Source organism: Xyrauchen texanus, chromosome 39 (assembly GCF_025860055.1).
Source record: "Xyrauchen texanus isolate HMW12.3.18 chromosome 39, RBS_HiC_50CHRs, whole genome shotgun sequence".
Taxonomy (NCBI): Eukaryota; Metazoa; Chordata; class Actinopteri; order Cypriniformes; family Catostomidae; genus Xyrauchen; species Xyrauchen texanus.
The window spans coordinates 4,835,687-4,849,558 of record NC_068314.1 but is presented as its reverse complement, the minus strand read 5'-3'; positions in this window follow the sequence as shown (position 1 = coordinate 4,849,558).

The window sequence follows — 13,872 nt, the reverse complement described above, 5'->3', positions numbered from 1 at the left end:
ATGGACTATGCATCGGTTTTCACACTCCAAACTTGTAGAACATTCTCTCACCTGTTCCATGCATTCATCCATCAGATTTTCAGTTGTACAAACTCTCTTTTCCAAATTATCCTTCAGTTGTGTAAGTCTACAAATGACATCCTGATCTTCCACATTCTATCAATGTCAAATGAACTCAATGTACAGTTGACTGAAAGTTGAGATGAGTTCCTTGATAGGTTCTCATCTGCTAGCAGAGGGTTCACTAGTGAAGTCTGGTTCAGGTTTTTACAAATCCATCCCTATCTTAGAACATGCCATATATGTAACTGTTTTGAATGTATGTCCCCTAACTGGCCACCAAATAAATTTCCTAGATATATTTATACCTTCAACAATTATATAGAAAAAGAGCACAACTATCCAACACAGACACATAAGTAGGCTTTTGAACATTTTGTGATGGAATTTACAGGCAGACAAACTCCACATTCAAACAGTGTACAAATTGAAAAATGAAAGCAAGCATTGATGATGGCAGAAGCAGGTTTAGGGTGGTGGTGTAATCAATTAACATTGTCAATCAGAAGACAGCTTCCACAATCAAGTGTTAAGTCCCTATTTAAACATACAGTATAAACACTCACTGGAAGCCTCATGTAACATAAATACTTTATCCCAAACATCAAACAAACAAACTTCAGCATAACTCTTTACAAGATCTGAAGATATTGCCACTTACAAAAATGAATAACCATTTTACATATTTAATTCAGTAACTTACTTTATAGTAGAACATTGTAATCTTTGAATTCATCAACTAGGACTCTGGATGAACACAGATTGTCATTTCATTTGAGAATCAAACAATCCTTGCTTGTTCACCTCTTTACTCTTCTTCTACTTCCCTATATTTAGCACTCTGAAGAACCTCTACATGATCACCCTCTAGCAGTAGGGATGAACTTTGCACTCCACAGAACAGTAAGAGACTTGCTTTTGCCTCGAAAATTCCTATCTTCCATTGGTCTCAAAACAGATAGTCCCGCCTTAAACTCACACCATTGGTGATGTGAATATGTCAAGAATACATGTCTGCAAATTCTAGGCAAAGGGTGACTTCTTTGAAGATGCAAAATTTGATTTATTTTGGATTTTGTTTAGTCACAACATAATTCCAATAGTTCCATTTATGTTAGTCCATAGTTTGGATGACTACTATTGTTCTAAAATGTAAAACAAAATCAAAAAAAAAAAAATATATATATATATATATATATATATATATTTGTTTTTTGTTTTTTCACATGTTAGAACAACAATATTAAACAAAACTGTGTTATTGTGTTATATTTGAGCATCTTCAAAGTAGTCACCCTTTGCCTAGAATTTGCAGACATGTATTCTTGACATTTTCTCAACCAACTTCTTGAGGTATAACCATGGGATGCATTTTAAACAGTATTGAAGGCGTTCCCATCTATGTTGGGCACTTATTAGCTGCTTTTCTTTATTATTTGGTCCAAGTCATCCATTTCAAAAACTTTTTTTTTAATTAAATTTTAGCTTTATAATGAAACAAATGAATATGGTGGGACAATTATATTTTTGTCTACAAAACTAATTTTAAACATTTAAGCATACGCCTTCAGATCAAAAGATTTTTAAGATCATGAGAAACATTTCAGTCTAGAGTTTCAAAACTTTTTGTATGTGTGTGTGTGTGTGAGTGTGTGTGTGTGTGTGTGTGTGTGTGTGTGTATGTGTGTGTTGAGGTCAAAGCAGGTTTGCGTGTGAAGAAATAAGCTGACTGACACTCTGAATCTAAAATAAGCAGGAGGATGTTACAGGTGCGTCCCTCTACTTTCATAACACCTGTACCTGAGTCAGAGTTAATCACACCTCTGCCAAAGCCACGCCCACCGCTCCGAGCAACATCAAGGAGACAGACAGACTTCAAACACATATACAAAACAAGCGGAAAGAGAAAAACTTTTGCTTGTAGGATACAGAAAGTATGCAATACCAAAGGGAAAGGGTAAACAAAAAATCTGAAAAAGGTCATTTAAGGTTCAGCCTAGTTAGATCTAATTAACATCTTGTGTGACTTTGTCGTGCTAGTCATCATAGTGTATCAATCTGCATGCATTTGCGATGAATACACCACATTTTTTGACTTTTGAATGTAGTTGTTTCCTCAGCTGTCTAAATCACTGAACTCGACCCAACAAAACCACATTGGAGAAACCTTTCAAGGAAATACTACAACTTAGAGTCAATGAATAAACAGTTTGTGTCTTTGAAACATGTTGCAGGGGAACAGCCTGATTCATTACAAGCCAAGATAGCTTGTCATCTATAAATAATCGGGAGGTGGTAGATCAGATGCTGGAAGCCTTTTTATTTGAACACACATATTGTATATTAATATTTATTAAATCTATTAAATGGAGAACACAATTTCCAACCTGGTCTCATAGAATGAACGTTACTCTATATAAATTTTTCCAAACTGACTTGTACGTGCTGCTTTCTACGTTTCGCTGCAGTTTCCTGGTGAAATGAACACTAGATGCGTTACAACATCTCTGTGGTTTAATCAATGTCACACAAATCATGAGAACAATTGGTGATTTTTAATTTTATAAAAACATATTTTTCTCTCTATTACTCACCCCTGCTACGTTATGATATCGAAACACTTTTACTTTAACGCAAGATTTGAAAAACTAAACATTTTAACACTTGTATTACAGACCCACCTACATATACACTTATTTCAATGTCATTAACTTGCTTGGTAGCTCACCTGATATAGTGTTGAACTATGGGCTTAACGGCTGCAGTTCGAGTTTAGCCTAAGACTCGCGAAAGTGAAGGTAGCATAGAAGCAACACAAAATGGCATGGTTGCTTCAGTTAATGTGTTTTTTCATTTCAAATTTGCATTTTAAAACACTATTAGGATTATGTGTTGGCTAAGGGTAAGGATGTCTGTTTGTTTAAATTATCATTTAGTTCTCTTAAGGAAAACTTAAACATAGATTAAACTGACACTTGAAAGAGAAACTTCTGAGCAATAAGCAATTCCTCTTAAGAGGCACCAGTTTATAAGTATATTTCATTGTAGAAAGGCTGTTAAACAGTCAGTTGAAGTGTAAACATTTTTGGGCAAGTTCCTGTGCACATATGTTTGATATTATGCCCCTTTTTTCACTCTCGTCTGTTGATAAACAGTATGTGGAAAAATTAAATGAAGCTTCTTGTCCTGAGATGCACTTTTAGATCTGAGATCTCTGTTCCCTTGTGCATAAGGTTTAGTATACTACAATTTTCTACGTCACTTCTCGCACATCTTGACACTTGTAGGCATGAATATATGTGGATTCCATTGATTTTAATATGCCACCATCAGCTTCCCTTAATTCAGGCTTGATGATAATTGGACGTGACAGGGGGGCCTAAATTTCAAGAGTGGGCTTCCCAGCAGAAATGTTTATGTGCCATGTTGATATGAAAATGTATTAGTGGGTATGTGGTGTAAAAAGCTCTTCTCATTAGTTTTAAATAAAAAGAATGTCAAACAAGTTAGTTCTTTCTCAAAATCTCGATCATTCCATTATATATAAATATAGGATACAGAGCTGATTAGAAAGTGTGTTATTTTATGTTAAAGCAATTTGATTGATTGTCATCCAGAAGCGAATGTCTTGGTTTTATTGGTTTACATTTTTTTATTTGAATATTTTCTTTAAAAAAAAGGAAAAAAAAGAATGGTGCTTGCACATTGCAAATGTCGCAACCATGATGCCACAAGGTAAAACAACAAAACAATCATGTTACATTTTCAGTAAAAAAAAAAAAAGGCAGCTGTGGTTGCCAGAAATTCACCATAAACAAAATCAGTGACATCGATTCAGGCCATTTTGATGCCTGTATATTTTACAGCTCACTACAGGACATATAATTACATAATATAATATTAATATACCAGTGTACTGAAACTACAAAAATCTTCTTTTCAATTTTAACTGTCCTGTTACCCACCATAGTAACACAGGTGGTAAAACAAAAGGCCACATGATGACTTAAAGTTTATCAAGAATTGCCCTTTCATGAGATATGGCCAATAAACCTGTAGAGACTATGCACAGTGTCACTCACACGAACATAAAACACCATCAAGGTAACTCACAGGACACGTAAATAATTCAATAAACATTAACTAGTCCCACTTTATGTTAGGTGTCTTTAACTACCATGCACTTAAGTAATTGACATACTAGTTGTTGCATTGTACTAACTTGTTTGACATTGTACTCCCAACTTCGAGCTCTAAATTACTCACCAAATGGCAAGGGCCCTTTGAGTTCACATGATATGTAGGAGATCTCGATTATGAGATAAGGTGAACAGATAGACTTGATTCAAGACAAATATACCATCTCAACCTCCTGAAATTATGGAGGGAGGCGGTCTCTGTGATGTTGGCAATGGTGGTTCCAGAGAGGGCGGAGCTTGGGCTGGAGGTGAACTTAAAAGCCAATCATGTCACCCCGGTCACTTGTGATGACCAACTCCCACCGTCGCAAGTCACAGTGGTTGCCAGGTTGCAAAAGGAATTTGCAGACGTGTTCTCCCCTCTACCTGGTCGTACAAACCTCATTCAGCACCACATTGAGACTGTGCCCAGGCTAGTGGTACATAGCTGCCCCTACTGACTGCCTGAGCACAAGAAAAAGTTGTTCGGGAAGAAATAGACGCAATGCTCGATATGGGAGTAATAGTAGAATCCCACAGTGATTGGTCCAGTCAGGTTGTTCTAGTCCCTAATAGCGATGGGTCAGTACGGTTCTGTGTGGATTATAGGAAAATCAATGCGGTATCTAAATTTGATGCATACCCAATGCCTCATATTGATGAGTTGCTCGATCGGTTGGGGACATCTCTCTTTTTTCGACACTGGATTTGACAAAGGGTTATTGGTGGATCCCCTCAATGCCAGTGACCCACGAAAAAAATTGCCTTCTTCACAACGTTTGGCTTACACCAATTTGGGACTTTTCTGTTCGGTTTGTTTGGGGCCTTGGCTACGTTTCAGCGCCTTATGGGCCAAGTCCTCAGAGCACACTCTGAGCACTCAGTTCTTGGGGCTGGCTAGCTTTAATAGAAGGTTTGTGCCTAATTATTCGGATGTCAAAAGCCCTCACCATCTCATTAGAAAGGGAGCTCCAGTGGACGGAGCAGTTTCAGCAGACATTTACACAGGAAAAAAACAGCACTTTGTGTTGGCCGGCTTTGTCATGCACCCAATTTCTCTCTCCCATTCATTTTACAGATGGATGCTTCAGACAGTCCGGCTGGGGGCAGTGCTCTTTCAGGTGGTGGAGGGGGGAGGAACATTTGCTGTACATTTGTCATGCTCAGTACAACACCATTGAAAAAATTGTCTTGCCATCAAGTGGGCCATCCTCACGCTCCGGTATTACATGTTGGGGCTTGCCTTCACCCTCTGTTCAGATCAGGCTCAGCTCCAATGGCTCCACCGCATGAAAGATACCAACGTGCAGATCACCCGCTTGTATCTGGCTCTTCAGCCATTTAAGTTCAAGGTGTTCCACAGACCGGGGGTGCAGATGGTGGTTGCGGACTTCCTCTGCAGAAATTGAGGCGGGGCAAGTGGTGAGCAGACCGGATGACGCTTTGGCCTGAGTCGGGCGGTGGGGGTATGTGGTGGCGAGGCGTGGTCAGGCGATAAGAGAAAGTGGTAAGGGTGCACATCTGAGGACTAGAATGTCTGACACATGTTTCTGATTGCAGTAAGCACTGGAGAGAGCAATAAAAGGAGAGACCACATCCGAGAGAGAGAGAGAGAGAGAGAGAGAGAGAGAGACACACTTCAACTGCCAAAGTTGTCTGTTTATGTTGAAGCTGAAAAGCACATTATTAAAGATTAACCTTTTGAGTTGAAGCCTCAGCTTTCACCCCACTGCGAACCCTGTTACAGTCACGTTGCATAATTTCACAAGTTCACTGGTAGCACATTATTTTAAAGTACTGTTCTACATTTACGAACTATATAAGAACAACAACTACAGTAACAACTAGGTACTAACTCTAAACCTAACCCCATCCCTAACCTTAACCCATATAAAGTACATGTAGTTACCTAATATTACTTAGTACTTTCCTGGGTAAGTACATTGTAAGTATACTGAAAGTAGACGTACTGTAAAATAAAATGCAGCCATTTCACTGGTTCATATAGTCCTGGAACGCCTATGGCATGCTGTCCATAACAGAGGGCTTTGAGCATAATTGGGCCTGTTCTCTGAAACCCCTTCACCAGACTATCTGACTAAAGCAAGAATTAGAAAGACAATTTTGAAATAATTGGTATATGCGTTTATTAAATATAAAGGTGGAAATGGGGAGGCAGAAGGATCGTCACCGGTGTGAGGGAAGCGGTTGTTGATAGATCATTTAGAACCTTCAGAAATGAACACACTCTGGTGCAATTGCATTGGTAGGGCAGAAGAATAGCTGTTTAACATGAATAATCACCATTTTTTGTTGAAAACTTTCTACAAATTCTAAATAAAAAAACAACGATATTTTAGTGTTGGATGCAGAAATTTGGGTATTATAATTTGTGCAAATAGGCAGACAGAGATTAAAGATGCAGACAGAGAGTTGGCATTTGTTGGGGCCATGTGAACTAGCCTATACAGTGCACAGTTGAGTTGTGGTTGCTAAGATGTTTTGAGTGGTTTTCCGAGTGGTGTTTGGGTGGTTGTTAGGGTGTTGATATTATGTCAAGAGTCCACCCCCAAGTCTTTATAATTTTTTGGTCCTTCATTTAATAAAGTTTTGCCTGTTTTATTGCAGAGTACATGAAAAATTTAAGTCTACTTGCTTGAAAAAGTAATATTGTACCTCTCCTCAACAAACCACATGATTTAACGCATAATTTATGTCTGTAACACAAAAGATGTTTCCACTGAATTTTAATACTTAAAGTTAGGGCTTTGGTCAAGTCTCAAAAGTATGAGCAAAATTAATATTGATGCTTGCCACAAACTAATTACTGCAGCAAGTGAGTACAGTGTAGGATAGTGGGCAAAATTGCTGCTTGACTCCAGTGGAATGTGACTGCTGACTCAATGTGTCTGTCATTATGTGTAGATACACACACACACACACACACACACACACACACACACACACACACACACACACACACACACACACACACAACTCCTCCCTTTAATGGGGGGTCACTTGTTGCCTTATGTCAGATTTCCTGTTAACTCTCTTGAGATTTCAAATTGTTCCCAACAGTGTCTTGTTTGGTGGCGCCAAACACTGAATTTGAGCATCAGTCTAAACATGAGTCATTGTGTGGAAAGAAAAGTTGTGCACCCTCCCTGTGATGTTTATCTTAAAATGAGCCTTCTTGTCTTGTCGTTGTGTATTTTTTCTAGGGTGGCAAAGACTGGAAATTATGACTTAAACTGTGCCCAAGTGGCCCATTCAAAGTTAGAGACTGAGAGACATGCTATACTAATACGCCACACCCTCAAGTGCCTGAAACGCCATGCACAGCAGTGTACTTTTGCAGCATAATTGTATCGCTGTGTACTTCCATGTGTTTGGGTGTTTGTATCTGGATTACATGGGCTCATATGGCCTTATCTCTTAGCGTGCTGTCAAAACAAACAGCTGTGCACAAAAAGCACTGGCAGCCATTCTGTGATCCAGTCAGCATATGCCCGGCTTGGTCTTCACCAGCGATGGGCTCTACCTCTTAAAACTAAGAATCAGCTTGTCCGCTGAGTGCCGGGGAAACCCTTTATCTCTACATCAACCCCATTACAACCCCTCCTCCTTACATTGTAAATCAATATTGCACTGCCAAAAAAAATGGCAAAGCCACCCCAGCCCGATTGTTACACCTCAGTGACAAAAACCAAAGAAATTGTTAAATGACATTGATCTATGCTTTGATTTGTGGGCATGACAGAATGACAGAGCAGATTTGTGAAATCGATATGTTAATGCTTAGTTGATAATGTCACAGTGGTCATTCAAGATGTCATTTGATAAAACTGTGCTGCACAATTTGTGTGTGTGTGGGTGTGTATGTGTGGCCTATGACTAACCCATCACCCGTATGTATGAAAAGATTATTCCGTATGTAGCACAGGGTTTGTACAGACATAGAAAACTGTGAAATATCAGATAATTTTTTAATTGTAATTTTGAGGCCTGGAAAAGTCATGGAAATGTTTACAGTGAATATAAAGTTGTGTCGAAACATTGTGTTGAATGAAGTGACACAAGGGGTCTTCCTGGGACGCCAAATGTACCTCTGAACCCGAGGAAATGACAATGTCAAGTTGGCAGACAGAATTTGCATGCCCCGCCCCGGACATACGGGTATAGAGGGAAGCAGGACAGCGAGTGCCAGTCAGGATTTTGCACTGAAGAGCCGAATATAAGGTATGGCCGTTTACAGTGGTAGGTCTAGTGCTGTAGCAAGAGGGACACAATATCTCGTTCCTTCCCTCGGGGAACGGAGAGTACAACCGTAACCATAACGTTCCCCTTCTGTCACTCACTGGACGTTGAGCCAGAACTGTAGAGCTTTGGGGCCGGGGTGCCGTGAGATCAGCGCACACCTGCTGGAGGACCCAGGGAGTGAGGAAATTGCTCTTTATTGAGAATGAAACAAGGATTCTCCTTCCGGCCCTCCACCGGGGGACGGAGTGGTCTTGGTTCCAGCTCCGGAGCGAACGTCTGACTGCCTGGGTCACCCGTCTCAGGAGCGCTTCGGAGCTTTCATGATCCTGGAAGGGTTTCTGGAGATGGGGGGCATACGCCGCCTGCGAGGTGCTCCGCTGGGGCTGAGAGCTGGGCCCGGGTTGAGGCAGGTGGGGTTTTGGCGGTGCCACGGCAAGATGTGCTGAGTGAAGTCGTCGACGGTGTTGCAGAAGAGGCCAAGCTGGGTGATGGGGGCGTTGAGAAAGCATGCCTTGTCAACGTCGCGCATCTCGCCCAGAGGTGGCGCTCCTGGACCACGAGGGTGTCCAACGCCAACCCTAGTGCCTGCGCGATGACATTCGTGGCTCTGAGAGCGAGGTCGGTGGCAGAGCGCAGTTCCTGCAGCACATCGGGGTCGGAACTACCCAGATGCAGAACTTTGAGTGCCTTGGCTTGGTGAACTTGCAGGAGAGCCATGGCATGCAGGGCGGAGGTGGTCTGTCCGGTCATTCTACGGGCTCTGGAGGGGAGTACAGGGCGGTCTCGCCAGGTGGCAGCGTTCTCAGGACACAAGTGGATCGCAATCACTCTGTCCATCTGTCCACCTGGGGGACCTCCGTGTACCACCCCGCCATCCAGGGTAGTGAGAATGGATGAGGGGAGGGGTCCTTCCGGTCAGTAAAAGGTGCCGTCCACGACCGCATCAGCTCGTCATGCACTTCCGGGAAGAACGGAACCGGATGAGCGGCGCCCTGACCTGAGGAACCGATCAAGTATCCGTGAGGGGGGACGGAGGTTTCCAGTCCAGCCTCGCGCTCACGGTGGCCCTGGACAGCATAGCAGACATCTGCCTCAGACCTGGCGAGCAGACCCGAAGGTGGCAGCCCAGACGAGTCATCAGCATCAGACGCCGTTGTGACGCTCTCCGATGCAAAAATCGTGGGGATTTACCCGACGAAACCGAGCCCATCGTTATCCCCAAATCACCTTCATCGCCAGCCGGGTCGTCCTCAGAAGGAAAATGCGGGGGGCGGCTGAAGTGGCTTTCTCTCATGAGAGAAGAAAGCCGCGACCGCAATGTTGCCATGGCTATGTTCTTGCACTGAGAACATGAACAGTCATAAAACGCTGCCTGCGTGTGATCGCAGCCTAGGCTCGCGAAGCAGCTTTTATGACCATCAGAAACGGAGAGAAATCAACCGCATCCAGGAACTACACAGAGGCGGAAAGACATCTTTAAAAAAACGCGTCCTGAAAAGGACGTTCAACACCTGCAGTGTATTGCTCTTTTATGAGTGGGAACACTTTTAGAGGAAATAAACTCTTTTTAGAGGAGAAACACTCTTTCAGGCAATGGGCGTAGACTGCACAGCATGCAGAGAGATAGAACGCCAGCTGGAAATGCACCGTAGATCCAACAGCAGTGCTTATCGCTAATGTCGAGTGAGTGACAGAATGGGAACTGAAATTAAATGGACTATTAAATATTCCATTGGTTAGAAATTGATTTTTGCGAAGACAATATCTATAAAACTATTTTTTATAAATAATTATTTTTCATTTTCATCCAGTAATCACAAACAACTATAAAAGTTTAAAGTTTAATCAACTTCATCAAAATAGTTTGTAATCAAATGAATTAATACAACTTTAATCAAATGAAGTGCTTCTTTAAGATCCTCACAGCATAATCCAAAACTAAAAATAAAATGCTGCACAACATAGCATCACATTATAAATGAAACAATTTAAAAAAAACCTTTATTCAGTACAACAGCACCCTTGCTTGTGAGATATTACTTAAATATAACAATTGCTAATATTATTACTATAAATAATACATTATACTATACAGTAGTTACATTTCTGTCACATTTTCTTCAATTCTCCCATCAAGCTTTTATTTTGAATCAAACATTAATTTTGACATAATGGCTTTTCTGTTCTGTGTAGAACGGTAGTTTCACACCTCCGGTTAAGAATATGGACCTGCTGTGTGATTATCAAAGCGAAAAAGCTGAGATTTAGTCAAACACAGTCTGCAGGTTCTGCGCACTTTACAGTAAATGTGCGAAAATGGACTTGGTACCGAAGTACCGGTACTTTTGACATCACAATGTTTGACTAAAGAGTAATGGACCCATTTTATATTAGGTGTCTTTAACTACTTTTAACTTAAGCATTTGATACAAAAATACTTATTGTGCACATACATGTTGTTGCATCTTACTTAAAGTACCTGAATTTTAATGCATCTGTAGTTACACTGTTATAGTTACACCATATCCCTAACCCCTAACCCTACTCTTAAACCTTGCCATACCTCAACCTCAGTGGCAGCATATGTAAATTTTTTTTTTTTTTTAAGAACAATATGTAATTACACAATTAATACATTGTAATAGATGTATTTTAAAGTTAGTACATAGTTAAAGTCGCCTAATATAAAGTGGGACCAGAGTAATTAGATTATAGCAATTTATAACTTTGTATCAGATTACACCCAATGATCACTGGCTGACTGTACTTTATCCTGCTTATGACACTGCTACTTACCAAATAAATAAATATAAATATTGTTTTGATTTTAAATTACTTTATTAGCACACTTGCAGATAAGCTTAAAGCATCTGTTCAGAAACTTTCACTACTATCAATTGACCAACCACAATCAACTATTTCTGAAAGCTGTGTAATAAATCTGCATAATAAGAAAAATAGAACCATAGCACATGAATCATGTTGCCTTTGAACCGTGCTGCATGCATTGCGAGAACATGCAGCAGACTTGCTTTTGCTACTCAGCAGGAATGCTGTTCACAAAAAGCTGCACTTTTCAACACGTGTTGACATTCGCACACATATGCACGCAAAGTGATGCTGTCACTCAATCTATACACACACACATGAATTGCACATTCAACTCTTCTGTACACACATGCTCACACACCCCACTTCCCTGTGGAAGAATGCTAACAGATTCCAGGAATGTGACCTCCTGACCCTTAAAGTCCGCCTGGAGATGTCCACTCCAAGGCCGGACGGTAGGGCGAGGAGACGTGTACTAGACAAACATGGTAACAGAACATTTTCAATAATAGTCGTTCAATATACTGTTACTGAAAAGAGTAACACAGATTCTAGTGTTAGATTGCAGGAAGAGTACGTCTTGTTCGTCTCTCATCAGATCCTTGCAGTCACACATTTTTTTCCTCGCGTTCATAAATCCTGACTTTCCAGTTTGACCATTTCATGTAGTTCTTTCTTTTCTCTCTCTCCCTTTTGGCAGCATTGAAACACATGTTGATCATGACCTGTATAGAGAGATATTATCTGGATAAAAGAGTATAATCTGTTCAAACAGAAACAGATAACAGCACAAATACACACTCACACTTTTGCAATCACAAACACACTTTTATGGTACGAGCAACCTCTTAAACATGTAAACCTACAACAAACACACAGCAGCTCAGAAGATGCACACAAACACACCCATCCAAGGAGACAGACATGAACACATTCATGTACACACGTCCACTGTCTTACAAAATAAGCAACCCTTCAAAAAAAAGTTCTGAATCAGTATTTTTGTGTACTATACATAATCTGGGCATCCTTTAAATTTTAGAAAATTGTCCAAGATATTGTTTGAGACTTCTTTTTTTTTTTTGTCTATTTCTTTTTTTGTCTATTTCATAATTTCATATTTATCTAGTATGTCTTGAAGGTAAATGCTATTTTCCTTTTTTAAGTGTAAACATTTAACAAGAAAACAGTAGCTCATGGGGTAAGACATAAGTTAATATAATAGATAAGGCCCTATTTTGAGCTCTAAGCAAACAATTAAATGAATTATTGATACACAAAAAATATTTAACCAAAAATATTTGTAAATTCAAATTACTCTTCAAACAAAACTAATATTCAAAAAATCAAAATGGTAAAAACATCATCCAAATCCAAACATTTTATCCTTTCCAACTGCACCTTTTGCAGTGATTTAAAAATCCCTCAACAACAACAGGTGAAAAAATACCAACACAAATTAGTTCATACGTACAATTGTAAATAAAACATAATAATTAACAATAAACCATGTTCTGTTGATAGTTTATCACCTTCAGAGTTCTGGCCACCATTCAATTGCATTGTATGGACCTACAGAGCTGAAATATTCTTCTAAAAATCTTCATTTGTGTTCTGCAGAAGAAAATCATACACATCTGGGATGGCACAAGGGTGAGTAAAAGTGAATGTAATGGGTGAACTATTCCCAGGATGTTTATATTTTTTTACTAGAAAACAAGACAATAATACTTATGTACATTTTTAAGTGAAGCTCTTGCAGAGTGTATCTGGTTGCATGCACACAGCAAAAGCTCATTTTTAACCACCACACTAAAGGAAGAAAACTCATCGAAGCGCAGACTTAATCAGGAACATTAAGATTTAACGCTAATAAACTTGGTAATAAATAATCCACAAAACAAAGCATGATGATTTATAGTACAGACAGTTTCATCAACTTAAAGTTATTGAATAATCTTGGCTGCATGTAGTGCACAAGGGGTCACTACAGAGGCAGGATATCAACTGTGTTATCTAAAGTAGCATGGCGTATTGTAATGGGCAACTATCCTGCTGTGAAAATAATTTTTGCAACAACAGCCAAGGTTGAGTCAAACCTCACCCACAGCGACAGGGGAACAGACACCGACATATCCGACAGAGCTGGTTTTACAAGTGCATGAGGACAAGCCTCTAGAATTGCCCTTAGCTTCCGAGAGGTTTACGCACCCACTTAACATGTCATTTCATTTCTATCACACACATGCATTGCAGATGAGCAAAGTATGTTTATTATAGATTTGAATTTCAAATGAGTTTTTATGTCTATTTCTGTTATTTATTTTGTCCTTTTAGTTTAGTTTTCATAAGTTTTCACTCTATGGCAATGTCCACTCTAATACATTTTCATTGGAAAATGCATTGATTTCACTATGTTTACTATGTCTCCACACTAGAACATTTTATTTTCAAATGAAAACAAATTAGTGCAGATCTATGACTGAGTGGGTTTACATGCATACTAAAATGCTGATCAACAAAAATCAACTTCTTTAAAAAA